The sequence below is a fragment of the Daphnia carinata genome, chromosome 7, assembly GCF_022539665.2.
Source record: "Daphnia carinata strain CSIRO-1 chromosome 7, CSIRO_AGI_Dcar_HiC_V3, whole genome shotgun sequence".
Taxonomy (NCBI): domain Eukaryota; kingdom Metazoa; phylum Arthropoda; class Branchiopoda; order Diplostraca; family Daphniidae; genus Daphnia; species Daphnia carinata.
The window spans coordinates 9,826,217-9,842,198 of NC_081337.1; the positions used below are offsets into that span (position 1 = coordinate 9,826,217).

At 40.2% G+C, this 15,982-nt stretch overlaps 1 long non-coding RNA gene across 2 annotated transcripts in view; it reads left to right on the forward strand.

Annotated features, from left to right (window-relative positions):
• The first annotated feature begins 571 nt into the window (after positions 1-571).
• The window catches only part of LOC130699219 (uncharacterized), a 28,297-nt gene continuing 12,886 nt past the window's right edge, over positions 572-15,982 (forward strand). For both annotated transcript variants that reach the window (XR_009421447.1, XR_009003396.1), the window contains exon 1: positions 572-848. This is a non-coding gene — a long non-coding RNA (uncharacterized LOC130699219). The remainder of the gene's footprint in view (positions 849-15,982) is intronic.

Sequence of the window (15,982 nt, forward strand, 5' to 3'; positions counted from 1 at the left end):
TGCGCCAAACATTGTGGCGTGTAAATGTCACACTATCCTCTCTTCTAGGGCAACGTTCCGTGCAACGAGTTCCTACCGCCTTCGCTGGTCGTTTTATCACTAAGCAAAAAGAAAAATCAAGAGAAATACGAACAAAAACGTTAAAAGAAAAAGAGAGTTGAAGAATAGAGATGGCGTTACGAATTGCGAAAAAAAAAAAAACAAACAAGGTTTTCCTTGTGGAGAAGATTATTTATTTGCTTTGTTTCTCTTTTTTTTTGTTGTTGTACTTTTCAAGAGATATTTATTCTCGTAAGCGTTTTTTTTTGGGGGGGGGGTGGGGGGGGGGTTATACTCGTCGTCACGGCAAGTCGACTGATGGACCCCGGCTTCGAAAACTAAAAAAGAACTAGAATCGAATGAGCATGAATCATGTTGTTGTGACACATAAATTAAGTCTGCACTCCTTGCAAAAGCATTTATCTTGAAAACGAAAGAAGTAAAAAAAAAAAAAAAAATCCGTTATAAACGTTTCTTATTTTTTTTTTTTTTTTTTTTTTTTTGGGTAAATTGTAGGTGTTGCGTATGATGACGTTGGCGACGTTGTGCGCGCCCGGCTTGGGGCTTGCATCGCGTCGCTAAGACACAGCAGTCCGGTTTCATCTATGTATCTTAGGGGTACGTCAGATAACACGGAAATCTGTCGCCACAACACCCCTGAAATAGCTCGCGACTCCCGCCGAGCCAAAGGACTTGTGTCATTGGGAACCCCCCATGGCAACAACAACATTGGCGACAACACGCATAAACTTTCTACGTAGAAACAGGAAAGAAGACGATCGCAACTTCGTGGAACGACGGCTACAACGGTAAGTCAAAAAGACACACATATTTTTTTGTTTTGTTTTGTTTCTCTAGTTAGATGATTTTTTGGAACGAGCGGGACGAGAACGAGTTTCATTTTTTTTTTTTTTTTTCGTTAGAAGTCTCATTAAAAATGCCGAAGGAAAACGGGCGTACCAAACAAAAAAAAAAAAAAAAATATCCAATTTTTTTGTTGTTGAAGGGCTTAATCAAAGGGTCGTGTGTTTGGACTATGCGTTCGTGTTTTTGTGTTCAGCGTAGCGTGAAAAGGTGCGATTTTGATTTTGTTTCTTCTCCCTTGCGTTGTCGTGTGGGGACGCTCATGGAAAAGACGTACTAATCATCTTGATATAGGCTTTACTTACACCTTGTCCGATCTTTATTTTCTACCACATCTTGTTCACCCGGAAACAGAAACTGTTTTGCATCAGCAAAAAAAAAAAAAAAAAGTACGTCCCAGCGTAAAGAACTTCATTTTATTTGTCCCAAACAAAACGATGTGGGACGTGGTTCCAGCTTCGTTTGAACTGCGCTCTTGTTTTTCGTGTTTCTCGTCCATGGGACAACACTATTTCGCGGCCTCTCGTTTTCGTATGCAAATCAAGAAAAGCATATATATATATTTTTTCCTTTTTACCTGCGGTTCTGCTCGTCACCTTTTTCGAGAGTCTTTCCCTCCCTGTGCTGTTTCTTTCTTCGAGTCGTATTCTCGTCATAGCATGGAATAAAAACAGAAAGGTTAACGACTTTGAGCGTGAGTGATGGCCCTGTGCGTATAGAAATGTTGATTCCCGATGGGCTCTAAGTTGTGAGGAGAAATCCAGTTAGTGTGCGATCTTTTTGGGCACTTTCGCTGGCCTTTTTTTTTGTGCTCCCTACTATAGTGCCTTTCACGTCGTGCAGACGTCTTTAAACACATCTCGCTAAAAGTCGTCAAAAAAATATATATTGACCCACCATTACACACGCGATAAAAAAAGGTTTTTTTTTTTCTTCTCCCTTTTTTTTTTGATTTATTTTTCGAGTTACAGGGTGAGTTGTTCGAGAAAATGATTGCGTCACGTCAATACAAAATGATATCGGGAACCATCAGAACGAGGGAGCGTGACCAATTTCGACTGGCACTTAAAAATGAGAAGGAAAAAAACAAAGTCGTTTCTTCCTCGTCCACCCTAATCGACGTACGTACACACGAAATAACGAGTTTGGTGCATATTCAATTATTCATCGCGCCGTTACACATATCTTAGACAAGGAAAAATAATAATAACAATCGGGAAAAGAACCTGTACACACGCATCAACTCTTCGTTTTTGATTGATACCAATTCGACTCTAGGAATGCTGCACTTATCAATTCGTACAACGGGCGGCTCTCGGGACTGCATTTTTGAAAAAAAAAAAAAAAATCTTTTTTCGACTCGAAATTGTACGTCGTGTTCCGTCGCTATGGCGATTCTGCTCGCTTGAATTTCTGACATGAAGTAATAGAACAAAAAGAAATGCTCGTTTCTTTTCGATGCCATTGAATCGTAAATACTAAAAGAAAAAGAGGGAAAGTCACGAATGTGTTTGCGTGACATTTACGGCTTTGAAAAAAAAAAAAACGATTTTGTTTTTATTTTTGAGGTTTTCGGTTTCGTACTTAATTTTCCCCTCTCTTGATTTTTTAACTTTGGTGGCGTAAGCCAACCACCACCGTGTCGGGATCGCGACGCCGATGGAATGGCTAATGAGTCGCACCGTTTGCGTTTTATTATTTACGTGCAGATTTAAACGAGAGTGTCGCGCTGACATTCCTTGCTCAAATTATATTCGAAAACAATAACAGTTTTCGTTTTTTTTTTTTTTTTTTTTTTAAGAAACCAAATCTAATTTTTCGGGAAGTAAAACAAAATAAATGTAAGACATGTGAACAAAACAGCTTCATTACGGTGCGTGCACTTCAATCTATGCGACCGACTCGAATAACTATTGCCACATTGCTTCTTGTACTTTAGGGACAGAAACACGAATTTCGAGTAGCGTGATTAAAGAAATGTTGGATAGGACGCGGAACAGCCTTTGTCGTGTTGTGTTCCAGAAATTTTGCTTTTTTCTGGGCTTTCTACTATTTTTTTTTTTTTTTTGTGAATTGCAACTTGAATGAGAAAAAGACATTGTCTTGTCAATTAAATAAAAATTTCTTGTCTTTATATAAGCTGGTTTTTTAAAAATTCTTTTTGCCCATGTTGTTTACTGAACCTTTTTTTCTCTATTCGAAATCAGCCAATGTGTTTCTTAAACGAGACTATATAGTAAAAATATAATTTTTGCTCAATGATCGTTTTAAACTGTTGATTACGTTGACTTTGGTTCGGTTCCGCCATTTAACGTTTTCGCGAAAAGGAACTCGCATTTTTCCTGAATTTTCGTGCCTTTCTTTTTCTCAATGTTTTGTTTGGCGGCCATCATCTTGAACGTAATTAACGCGTAGAAATTTAGCGAGCGATTGTACTAGAAAACAAAAATTAAACAGGGCCTAGGTTAACGTTTGAAATATTGCCTATATCCCTGGGCGCCGTCGAAATGAAAGGGCTTGTGCGAGTCAATCTGATTTCACGACAAGTACGCGTGTACAGCTGCTTTGAATTCGATTGCCATTCCCACGGAACCGAAAAAAGAAAACACGCTGGCGCTGGCAACAGTGGGGGAATGCTTTGCGTTCCACTTGTGCCCCATTTCTAAACCGACTAACAAGCGATAGGCAAATTTCAGCTCTAACAGCATTTCTAATAAAAGTGAGGGGGGGGGGGGGAGAGAGCAAGAAACATACGTTCATTCAAACGACTTTGCGTTAGATGCGTAAGTACGACGATGGGATCAAACGTCCTCCCTTTCTACTGGGCCCAAACACGCCGACAGACTGATGTTCATCCTTTTTGTTTTGTACTTTTTTTTTAGCGCTCAAAACAAAACAAAACAAAACAAAAAAAAAACCATACGAAAATGAGCGAAAACAACATAGGAAACGATTAGATTCGCCTTGACGAGCAGGCGGAATGCTGTTGTAAAAGCAATCTCGTTAGATCGAACACATTTCTCCCACGTCTATCCCCGAGTCTTATCATTATCATTCTTTTTTTTTCTTTTTGAATGTGTGGCTGTCTAGAAAATGAACTTTGTTTTCTTCACAACTATCGTTCAGTTTTGATCAAAGATCTGAAGGAAAAATTCAAAACTTACCGGTTTTTTTTTAAATCTTTCGTTTCAATTTTTGCTGTTGAAAATTGTGTGCGTGGTGAAAAAGGACGGCCAACAAGTAAAATCAATCGGTTGTTTCTACGACAGGATGCACGATCGTGCTCGCCCCACCAACGCAATTTTCCCACCTTTCTTTTTACCGTGAACGATTGGGGGTCAAACCAAACAAAAAAAAAATTTATTTTGTGATTTCATATTCGTAATTTATTTTTTTACGTCATTTACTGGTGGGACACTTAAATCAAAAGAAAGAAAAAGAAAGAAAGAAATGAATAAAAAGAAAATGACCGTCCTGTCGTATTTCCGGTCCAGTCAACAAAGCTAATGGCTGGTGTAGATATGTTTGATAAAAGCGTACATAAATTTTAAGTAATAAGGTGGACTCGTAGAAATATTCAAATCTGTTTTATTTTTTTTCAACAAAATTATAAAATGAAACCAAGTGACTTGTTCCCGAAAATGCTCATTATCACCCAACTGCCCGCGACAGGTTCTCATTATCCACTGTCCCAGCAGGTTTTCCGTTCTTTTAACTAATAACTGTCCGTATTTTTTTTGTTTCTTTTTTAAAGAAACGACCGAGGTATTTGTTAAGACTTGATTTAACCATCACCTGCATATTAGTCGTCTGCCTTTTTGCCGTTTGCTTATCCAGCCACCGAAGCAATGATACCGCTGGCTTTTCCGTTTGTTTGATTTCACGTTGCGTTTCATCTCATGCCGCGCGCACACACATGTCGTGCAAACGGGGTCATTTCAATCGACTTTTGCGGGAGTGCATTTTTCGTACACGCGCATCCCGTTAAGCAGTTTCTTGACGGCTAAAACCGTTCCAAGATGCTCATTAATCTCGCTCGTTAGTCATTTTTCTCCTAAGAGACGGCCAAGAAATAGGTAGCCGACATTGAAGTGGGACTTCGCTCCGACCGTTTTTCGTTCTCCCGTGTTATCATCATTGCCCCTTCGGCAGTGGGAAATCTTTGCTTCTTCTTCTTCTTCTTCCGAAGTGGCAATCGCATGAAAAGGCTTCTTGATTGCATTTACTCACCGACTTGTTTTGCTTTTAACTTTTGCTGCCTTTCAAGGGATTTGCTTATCAAAACAGAAAGAGAAGAAGGGGAGAGACCTCCCTTTATTTCTGGGAAGTTGAAAATGGGAATGGAATAAAACATTAAAATAATAATCAACGATGACGAGCCACACGTGTCAGTTGGCCTTTTCTTTCTTGGCTTGTCACATTTGGCAAAGGGCCTGTTTTTTTTTTACGCGTCTATAGTGGGCAAGGTAATACAAATGCGAAGATAAAACGAGAGCCCATAGAGAAGTATATTTTCGAAAGAAGAAAAATCCAAAATCAGCTTTTTATTCTTTTATTTTTGGGCTTTTTCCTCCCCCCTTTTTCTTTATTTTAGAAATTCTTCAACTCGGTTTTCTCCGTTTTTGTTTTATTTCCTTGTGTCTCACGCTCCTCGTTGATTATGCATCGATACGACGAAACAAGCAAGTCCTATCCAGGTAGTAGTCATTCCGAGTGGAGGAACACCCTGCCGTGGATGTATCGCGCTGGAACGCGAAGGGCTTAGAATACAGATGAATCGAAAATAAATATAAAAAAAAAGATAGCTTTTTTTTTCAGGAACGATATCATTTCCCTTCATCTTAGAAATGAGAATTCGTGTGACTTGAATCAGAAAAAAAGAAAACGGTCAGTCGTACGCTTGGATTGAACTGAATCAAAAATGTTCCAACCGAGCGGACTAATAAAAAGAACAACTACAAATTCCCTTCTTAAATTATGAATAATAATAATTTTTTTTTTCTAATCCAAAAGAAAAATAAATTTGTTTTATAATTACTCCAGGTGGAATTGTATCTGATAAGTTGTTGTTTTTTTTTCTTCTACTCTGGCAAGGAAAATTACTTGGAACGCGATAGTCTGAAAAAAAAAGGCTCTTTTTCTTAACAGGCTATTCACTGTACATTTTTGTCTTTCTCTTTTAAGCTATGCGCTGATTGAAAGCCCACTTTCAATTGTTTAAAGCACTGCTGGTGGCTAATGACCGCGCGTAAACATGGCCATTCTCGGCTGCCAAGTGTATAAGGCCCATTTTCTTTTTCAACAATCATTTTCACCTGCCAAGTATGGCGTTTGGGGCTAGGTGTTCAAGGTGAACTACACCTTGAACGCCAGTCATGCTTTCGTGCGGTTTATTCTTTTTTCTTTTTGGGCCCTCCGTACAGCCTCGCATTTTTGTGGAACCGTTTTTTTTTTTTTCTTCTTCTTTTTAAACGATTCCTCCAATCTTCCCCCCTCTGTGCAGCACTTTCTATATTCATCTCGTCTCTATAGCTTCTTATTGCCGCGCAGTTGTCTTTCCCCCGTGTTCGTTGTTGATTCCTTTACACTAACCGGCCGTCGCGCTTGTAATCTGCTGTTTCATCAATTATGCTACTTTCTTTTCACCATTTTTTTGTTTCGTTTTGTTGTGTTTAAAAGGCTCTCCAAGAGAGGCATAGGCAATTGCGCCGGCGGGGAAAGGCATGTGTGTGACGTATCAGTCGGCAATCGCCTGTATATACGCACGCCTTCAAAAGTATTAATATACATATTGATTATGGTGATGAGGGCGTTTGAGTTTTGACACCAGTCCTGACCAGTTTTTTTTTTCTTTCCTCTCTCTCTCTTTCTTTCTTTTTTTTTATTTTTTTTTTTTGAAAATGTATTTTTGGGGTTTGTTCGTTGTTTTGGGCTTATCGGCGGTGTACAGTTTCATGGGGCTGTTGGCCGCCAGGACGGCGCTACCTATTTCATGGTCCCCATATATACGTTGGTGAATGTGCCAGGTTAGTAGTAGTCATCTGGTAGTTGCCTTCTTCTTCTTCGTGTAGACGTTATAAATATTGATGCAAACGCCATTGTCAGCGCACAGCCATCGATGGGCAACAGTCCAGCCACAGAAACGGGGGAAAGAGAAAAGAAAAGGAACTCGCCAGGAGAAAGACAATAAGAGATACACAGGCGCATTGTGTGTAAAGCCTCTTCTTAGACGTGTAGGTGGTATTTGAATGTTGGATGGCGAGCGTCGAGAGATTGGGACAAGACAAACACGCTATCCACCGACATAAACATTTGAAAGCGCTGCCTTTTTTTTTTTTGCCACGGCCTGTCTATTACGTGGGAAAACTTTGTCGTCGCCCCTCGTGAAAGGCTTGAATAATAATAATGAACGTTGGATTTTGTTTTATGAAATGTACGCCAAATGGAGGAAGATGGCCTTTAAAAGAACAAAATAATGTCTCTTCTTCTTTTGCTTGATGTCACCAGGCATTCCCTTGATGCAATCAATAAGTCGTAACAAGCACATATTTTCCAGTATGTTGATGACCGGCACTAGGGGTACGGGCCCAGTGACGTGCCAATAGGTCCCCGAGCCGCGGGGGACGGACGGCCTGAAGCGACTGATGGCCATTTCTTTTTTCTAGACTCCCTTTTTTTTTGTGTGTGTGTGTGTGTGTGTGAAGCTTTTCCTTGCCAACGGAGTTGAACACCATCAGCGCACTTGAGTTACCGTCTTCGTCAACAGGAATTGACAATTCGTCTGAAGGTTCCTTTTATCGGTGCGAGATATTAATCGTGCGGAATCGTCACGCGGACGAGTTGAAAAAAAAAAAATGGGCAACCGAGCGGAAATGTTGTTCCATAATCCAATCTTTTGTAGCCTTGGAAAGACGCGAGTATAATCACCGATTACGTTTCTTCTTTTTCAAGGATATGCGTCTCCTTGATCGTTAACGGAATTTTCTTTCGGCTTTTTTTCTTTCTTTTTCTTCGTAAAATAATCGACAACCATCCACATTAAAAAATAAATTACCGTGTGGGCATGTCGAGCGGAAGTGACGGAAGCAGGGAATTTCAAAGCGGGGAATAGCGCCAAGGCAAAACACAGTGTGTTCTTAAATCCGTGTGCGTTCCCCCAAAACAAAAACAAAAAAATCGAGCGAAAGGGAAGAGCTTTGGGGTGCGCTTGACAACGCACGGATGGTTGCGGATAAAGCGATACGATCGTAAGAAGCGGGAGCACTAGACGTAGCCTCATTATCAACACGAATAATAGCGGAAGAGAGATGGAGGTTAACCAGTCAGTAGAAATATCCCGAAATATGACAATCGATTTAAAAAAATAAAAGGCCCATGTTTTTTTTTTTTAATTTCACTGCCAGGTTTCGTTTATTTTTATTTTTTTTTTTTTGGAACGCGATGGTGCCATTCGGACGGTTTTTTTTTTCATCTGTACAATCGGAAAATTCTGATGCAATTTAACTTGTTTCTCCAGCTGAGAGTAGGAGGATCGTAAGCGACACCTACACGTAACAAGCAAAAGGGGCTTATCTGCGAAAGGCCGGCTGTGTTATTTTAATGCATTGTATTAAGGAAAACGTTTTTGTTTTGTTTTTCTTCTATTTGTTCTTTTAGATTAAATTTATTCGTTGGGCCTCCATGTCTGTTTGAACCTCTCGTCTTGTTTCTCATCTCCTAGCGCTTTTTTTCCTGTCATTATGCGAAAGAAAGAATAGGCCACGAAACAAATGTTTGGTGAAAGATATCCAGCCCGTGTGCCATTTCGAATGAAAGTTACTTGAACGCGTGACTCTCTTCCATGCTTCTTTGTTTGTTTTTGTTTTCTTACCGACTTTCTATTGGTAAAGGGTTAAAAATATACAAAAAGGCGCTGAAGTTCTGCCTTTTTTATAATTTTGTTTCGAAAAGAAATCAGGAGAGAAAAATAGATTTCAGATGGGCGTCTTCTTTTCGAGTCCGCCCTTCTCGTATTTGTTGGACAAGCAAAACATTTCATTGCCAAGAAGAGGAGAATAACCCCCCCCCCCCCCCCCCCAAAAAAAAAAAAAAACGAAGAAATGAAAAGGAAAAGAAGAGAAAAGTAGGGATCCAATTGTCTGATCGCTAACGTAATAGATTACAATAGCACGAAGCCGTGACGAAGGCAATCTTTCTATTTCACTCTTGACTTTTCTTTTTTTTTTTTTCTTTTTTTTTTTTTTTTTTTTTTTTTTTTTACAAACAGAACAAAACCGCTTGCAATTAAATAGAGAAGCATTGAAACAAAAAAGGGGAAGGGGGAGTACAATTTTGTTTTAAATTTATTGTTCGTGTCATAATCGCCGTCACACTCCCGCAGCTGGAGTAGTAATTGATTTTTTTTTCCCCTGTCTGTTAAGAAGAAAACGAACGCTAATAATTTCACGACACGAATTAGCGTAATTTGATTCGTGTATTTTTTTGCTTTTGCTCGCGTTTTTTTTTTTTTTTTATAAAAGATTATAAGACGCTTTCGAACTTGTGTGCTTTACGTTTTGCTCGAGCGATCACGCTGATGGGCAGAACGACACAACGTTTTGGACTCAACGGCGTGCAGTCAACTGTTACCTCTTTCCCTCTACGCCGATAAAGTCCCCCCCCCCCCCTTTCTTTTTTAAAGCATCCGCCCCTATTTATTTTTTTTTCTGTTTCTTTTTTGTTGTTCGATAATTTTATGGCTATCGTTAAAAAAGGTAAAAATTCGAAAAAAACAACGGGAGACGGGAAGGTCAAACCGCTCCCTCCCTTCGTTCAACACCTTTTCGTAACAATTTCATTCGACTTCTTTTCGTCTTTGCCCTTGTGCTGACGAGGAATTATTATTCCGTTGGTTGCATCTTGCGCGGATGACAAAAAAGGGGGGATGGAAATAGACGGTCACTGGTTTTAGTCAGCGATGCAATTAACGGGGACCCTTCATCTTCCCGCCGAGTTTGCCACGATTCCAAACGAAGTCGATGGCAATGCGAGTGCTGTATTACCCGAACTGTATTAGAACACAACAGGGAAACCGGTGCGTGCAGTAATGAACACAGCGCTAGTCGGGGCAGCAGTCGCAGTCTTTGTAGCTCTTTAAATGTTGATTGCGTTTCATTTCGTTTTTCAGGGAAGAGGGAAAACCAAAAGTCTTATTCCGTTCTTGTCTCTCGTTCTTTTTAATAATAAATGACGTAGCACGACTGCGACGGGACCAAAACGTCATCAGTCATGTAACTCGGTAACGGCCACTAATGAAACGCCCGCCTTTAGACGCCGTTACGTCAAAATGTGGGTTAAAAAAAAAAGGGGGGGATAAAGAAGACAAGAGTAAAATAGGACAATTTCAAGTTGGCTTTTCTTGTCCTCATCATTTTCTTTCCCTTCTTTTTCGTGTTATTCAAACGAACCGTAAGGGGACTCCCCTTGAAATCAGAGTCATCTTCTGAGAATGAAGCGAAACACACGCGGATTAAAATGCGATTGAGCCCCCCCGAAAAAAAACACGGACACACGCACAAATACAGGGGAAATTAAATGTTAACGAAGGAGACTCGTGAGCAGTGAAGATTTTTTTTTCCTGCTTGCTGTTGTTTGCCTTTGCTTGTTTGCGTTCGATGCTCCAAAAAGAAAAGAGGATCACGGAATAGGCTGATGTGTGAAATCCGTCTGGGCTGCATCATTAAAACGGCAGCGAGGCGCTTCTTTGATACTCCGCCAAAGTGGGGGAAAACACATGGCAAGTCTGGTTTTGTCTTGATCCGCGTGCGACGTCAGGGCGTTCTCATTAATAAGGATTTGTTTAGCAACAAATGTAAACTTTTTCTTTCTGTTTTTTTTTTTTCGTTACAGCCTCATCCCTCCCGTTGCTTTTCCATTGAAGGTATCCATCCACATGTGACTTGATTTGCGCCCAACTCAGCGGAAACGAAAGAAAAAGGAAGGGGGAAATTCCGCCCTTTATCCTGTAATTTTTTTTATTTGTTTTGATTCCTCTCTGTCCTACCAAACTCATTTGAAATTCTTCCGGATTTTACCGCCTTTTGTTGTTTTGCCGTTTTATCTACATCAATAACAGCGTCGCTCTGATTGTAGATTTCTTTTCTTCTGTCTTTCAGTCCGTCATCAACTTTTTCTTTTGTTTCAGCGTTCCTTTTTTCATCGGAAAGTAAATAAGGGGGAATAAATGCAGGGGGAAAGAAATTCACCAAACAAAGTTCTATTGATTTGTTTGATATACACCGTACATCTCATTATTTCTACGGTTTGATTCCAAAAAGATTTTTCCGTTCCGATCCTTTGACTTTATAGCGACTTAGAACATTCACGCATGGTTGCGTTAAAACTTCAATCCTTTTTGTCTTCGACTGTAGAAAATGTTTCGTTTAATTCATTTGATTTGATGCCCAAACTAAAAATTTTAATAGGAAAAAAAAAATGGCAACCAAAATTATTTTATTAATCGCCAAGTTTTAGCAACCACTACCAAATTGAAATAATTGAATAGTCTGAGAATCTTTTATTTATTTATTTTTTTTTCTCAATGTTTGTACGGCAGATGGTGGGGGATGAACAGTAGTCTGTGCAATATCTTGTCGTACACTATGTACAGTACAAAACGCCCCATTCTTGAGCCGCACTCTTTTCTAAACGTACGTGTATTTCTTTTAACTCACCCCCTCTCTCGCCTTTTCGCTTTCTTTTTCTTTAGCTCCCTTTTTTTTTTCTTCACGCAATAGAAAACGGGCCCAGTCTATGTGTATGGTTTTGAGCCGCTTGAATAGATGCATTCTATAGAGAGAGAAAGAGAGAGAGAGAAGAAACGTGGAAGGCGCTGACGGTTCCACTTTTCCTCATCTCTCTTGCCTAGCTGTTTGCATAATGATGCAGCAGCAGCAGCATGTACTCTGTTGGCTATGAGGAAGGGAGATTGGGGGGGGGGGGGACGAAAGAGAGAAGATGAGGGAACGTGTTACACGCCAAGCGCTGTTTGTATTGACGCCGATGGGGCGCCCCAGAAACCTTTCAACTTGAATTCGGTCGATGCGGGCCACGCGCTTCCATTTTCTTTCTTTTTTTTTTCCCCCAGTTTGGGGGGGGGGGGGGAGAACTTGGCCTTTGCCAAGTCAAGAGAAATAAAAAACTAGACAGACGAAAGGGAAGAAGAATTGGACAACAAATCAGCTGACCGCAGTTTATATTCACGTCCAGCGCCCGCGTGAAATACACCTCTAGCACAAAGTGAAACTGCGCGTTATGCGTGACGACCGTCTGTTCAAACTCCTTAAAAAAAAAAAAACATTTTGCTGCTTTTTGCTCTATCCAAATGACGTTGTTTCTGTATGTGTATTTTTATTACACATACACACAGAATAAGGGAAGAAGAAAAAAAAAATAGGCAAAAGTCAAATCGTGACATTTGAAATGTCTCGTGTCGCCATCGGTGCAGTTTCTTTCCCTTCGGTTCAATGCGAAATGGCCTTGCCCAGTGCCCGGCTATAAATCTCTGTCGACCTCGCCGTAGATACATAAACAGTGTAGGCTGTATACATAACATGTCTATGTATATAGACGGGCTATATAGAGGACTATACAATACACACAGCTGGCGTAAGCTGGCCGTTTATTCGATCGATGGGCCAGGACTTGAGAGCGAGACCCAACACACAAACAACCGAGTTTTTTTGTTTTTTTTTCTCCTCTATTTTTCAGTTCTAAAAGGAGACAACCCAAAAAAGAAAATCTGGGGTTAGCTGAGAGGCGAGCCACCGTGTAACGGCCGTTCACCGTATTGCCATATAAAAAACACGCCTTACTATATAAGCAGGGCACACATACACACACACACACACACAAAAAGAAACATGAGACGCTGCTAGAGAGACAGAGAGACGCAGTCTAAACGTGAAACATAGTGTCCTCTGTGCGTATAATGCCCCTCTTGTTGTTATTCCCTCTTCTGAAATGGAAACTGGCGTGTCACTGATCTCCCGTCGTGCCACGTAGAGCATTAGGGATAAAAAGAAAAAAAAAATATCACGGAACGAAAGCGGGGCGTTTAACGTTATAAATTTGTTTCCGCAAATGGGTGGACGAGATTTTGTTTTTAAATCACGCGAGTAGTTCTTTCGTACGCGTGAATGTTTTAGCAGTTTTTCTTGATCTTGTGTTGCATTTTTTCTGAATGCTGAAATCATTCTTTGGTAAACGGGTTTAATAGCGCGTATTATTCAAATCAAGGACTATGGTAAGTTGGCGTATCTGCTGTATCCACGCCAATGTTATTCAAAATACATGACCTGTTTGCATATCAAAAGACGGTGGCAACTGGCAACGACAAATTTAGATAACGGAGATAACGCGAAACTCGAATTGTACAACACTCAATCATTTTGATCAATAATATAACGCGTAACCATTTACATTATTGACTTCTTTCGCTTACCCTGGCTTATGGGCACAATCAATTATATTAACACGTGCATTCATTTTTGCGATTTCATCGTTATTAGAGGCTCAGTCGATTAGCTTTTGTTTTAAACAGACGAAACCCGGAGGTGGGGATCACTGTTTTAAATGTTTTTCAATACTTTGTTAAGAAAAGCTTCCCCCCCAAAAAAAAAATGATGTTGAGGACACGGGGTACGTTTCCACGGTCGGCCAAAAGAAATGGATTTATACACATACAAAAAAAAAAAACAACGAAAGATTGAAAGCCGATAAAAATAAAAATCGAGATTGGAAAAAGTAGGTTTATAACCAGCGTGAAAAGCCGCATGTGTAGCCAACAGGTTTTGTTTTTCCTCCCGCTTCTGCTGTATAGGCTATGAATCTTATTTTCTTTAACAACATCAATGTAAATGGCTGCCCAGTAGGAATTAAGAACGGACACATGTACAACATTTTTTTCGCCTTCGATTCTCTCAATGGGGCCTAGTTATCTGCCGTTAGATAACAGGCGGTCAGCAAAGCTCCTTGTTGAAGTAATTAAGAGCTGCCTCTCTTATCAGTGCAAGTTGTACACGATGTCAGGAATATATTAGAGCTGTCTCACCTAACAGCTGGAACTCTTTTGTGCATTTCTTTCCTCTCTCTTCTTCGCTACAAATAGAGGTACTCGATTTTCATAACATTTATGGCTGGCGCAGAGTTAAAAAAAAAAAAAAAAAAAATGAAGCGTTCTCTTGTGATGCTGAGAGAGAAAAACACCAAAGGGTTCTAAAAATCTAGATCTAATAGATGTAATAGTTGGCCATGTTTTTCATTCGATGTATGCAATCCTACCGGCTTCTAAAAAACGTGTACTCGTTTTCTTATTTGGGAGGGTTACGTTCACAAGCACCAAGTTAGACGCAGATGATGATGGATATCATGTGAAAAGTACTTCTGAAAGAGCGCCTCCCTCCTCGCGTCCCTTTTATATTCCGCTATTGATAGACGAGAAATAACACTGGTTGTTCACCAGCGATTACGGTGATTTCATTTTGCTGCGAGGATATAACGCTGAATGGCTAATATCCCAGTTGCATTATGAACGGGAAATTGGGCAGCGTGGAAGACGAAACGGCAGCCACTGTAGTAGCTCCGGGGGCCGGAACAAAGTTTCTCCCTTTTTTATTTAATTTTTTTTTTTACGAGACGGCAACGAAGAGAACACGAGCGTATAAGGTGTGGTACAATGCGTCTATAGTACCAGTCTCCCGCTGATCGATTCCGAGTCTTCTCTTCTTTTTTTTTTTCTTCATATGTTTTTGCTTATACGATGTGCAAGTTGGCTGTCGGTAAATGGTTAGCCGCCACCACTATGCTTTAATTATGCAATGCATGTTACGGCCAACTAACGAACTGTTGCGTACAGCACGTTCAGAAATCCATTGAATTCAAGAGAAGGAGATCATTTTGGTAACGTAAAATGTAAACCTAGTTCCCGAGTAAATGTAACGGCCGTAAAATTTTGGAAGCGAGAGGGGGGCGAAATCATTTTTTGAAGAGCGACATAATGTGCGACGTGGTACGGCGATGGTTGGCCTTAATAGATAGGGAATATGTAGCGCCACACTCGGGTTACGTAGGGATCGTGAAGAGCATCACATTACGCGGGGTTGCACGTAATGAGGTAATACTTTTCCGCTCCGTTTCTCTTTGCTGAAATTGAGAGGCCTGATGTCGAGTCATTTTTGTTGTCTATCAAACTGTTTTTGAAAGTCCTTTATTTTTTTCGCGTTACGTACGTTGAGCGCTACATGCCCCGACTGCTTTGAATATAGAGAGATACCCTACAGTATGGGGCCATTTATCCCCACTTTTTTTTCCCTCTTATATACCGGAAGGGTCGTAATATCCTATCGACGCAAGAGCAATCAATGCTTTTGCCTCATCATCCGCTTCTTTCAGTCTCTCTCACGTTGTCTCACGTATTTTTCACCCTCCCTTTCTTTACATTTAAATATATGCGCAGCAGTATTGATAGCAAAATAGCAGCCTATAGTGCGCATGCTGCTGCCTAATATCCGCTCTATCTTCTTTTTTTTTTTTTGCATCTTTCTTTGACAGCGCACGACTATGTCGGCTCAATTTTGTCTCCTTTTTTTTTTTTTTTTTTTTTTTTTTTTCATTTTCCTATTGACATTGGCTCGTTTATTATAAAAAAAAAAGACCCCATCTTTTTTTGTGTGTGTATATTTACATCAAAGTATTCATCGGGGAAATGAATTGGATGGAGGCCGGCTGTGACGATGGCGATTCGAATGCGCATCAACGTCAAGCCACCGCCACCACGTCATACAAAACATAATTTTTATCTGCCCTTTCGGTTCCGACTGCCCCCTTTTTTTTTACTTCAATATATTCAGTAAAGAACCCATAACGAAAAGGTATAGGCCTACTTCAAAAACAATATCGTTGATACGTCAAAACTATTACCATATTTTCTTTTTCTTATTTTTATTTTTTTCCCCCTCCGTTTGAATAAAATCCATCCGCTATTCTTCGACGGTTCATATTCCAGTGAGCATTGGAACGACCCACTTTTTCCAAATATTCC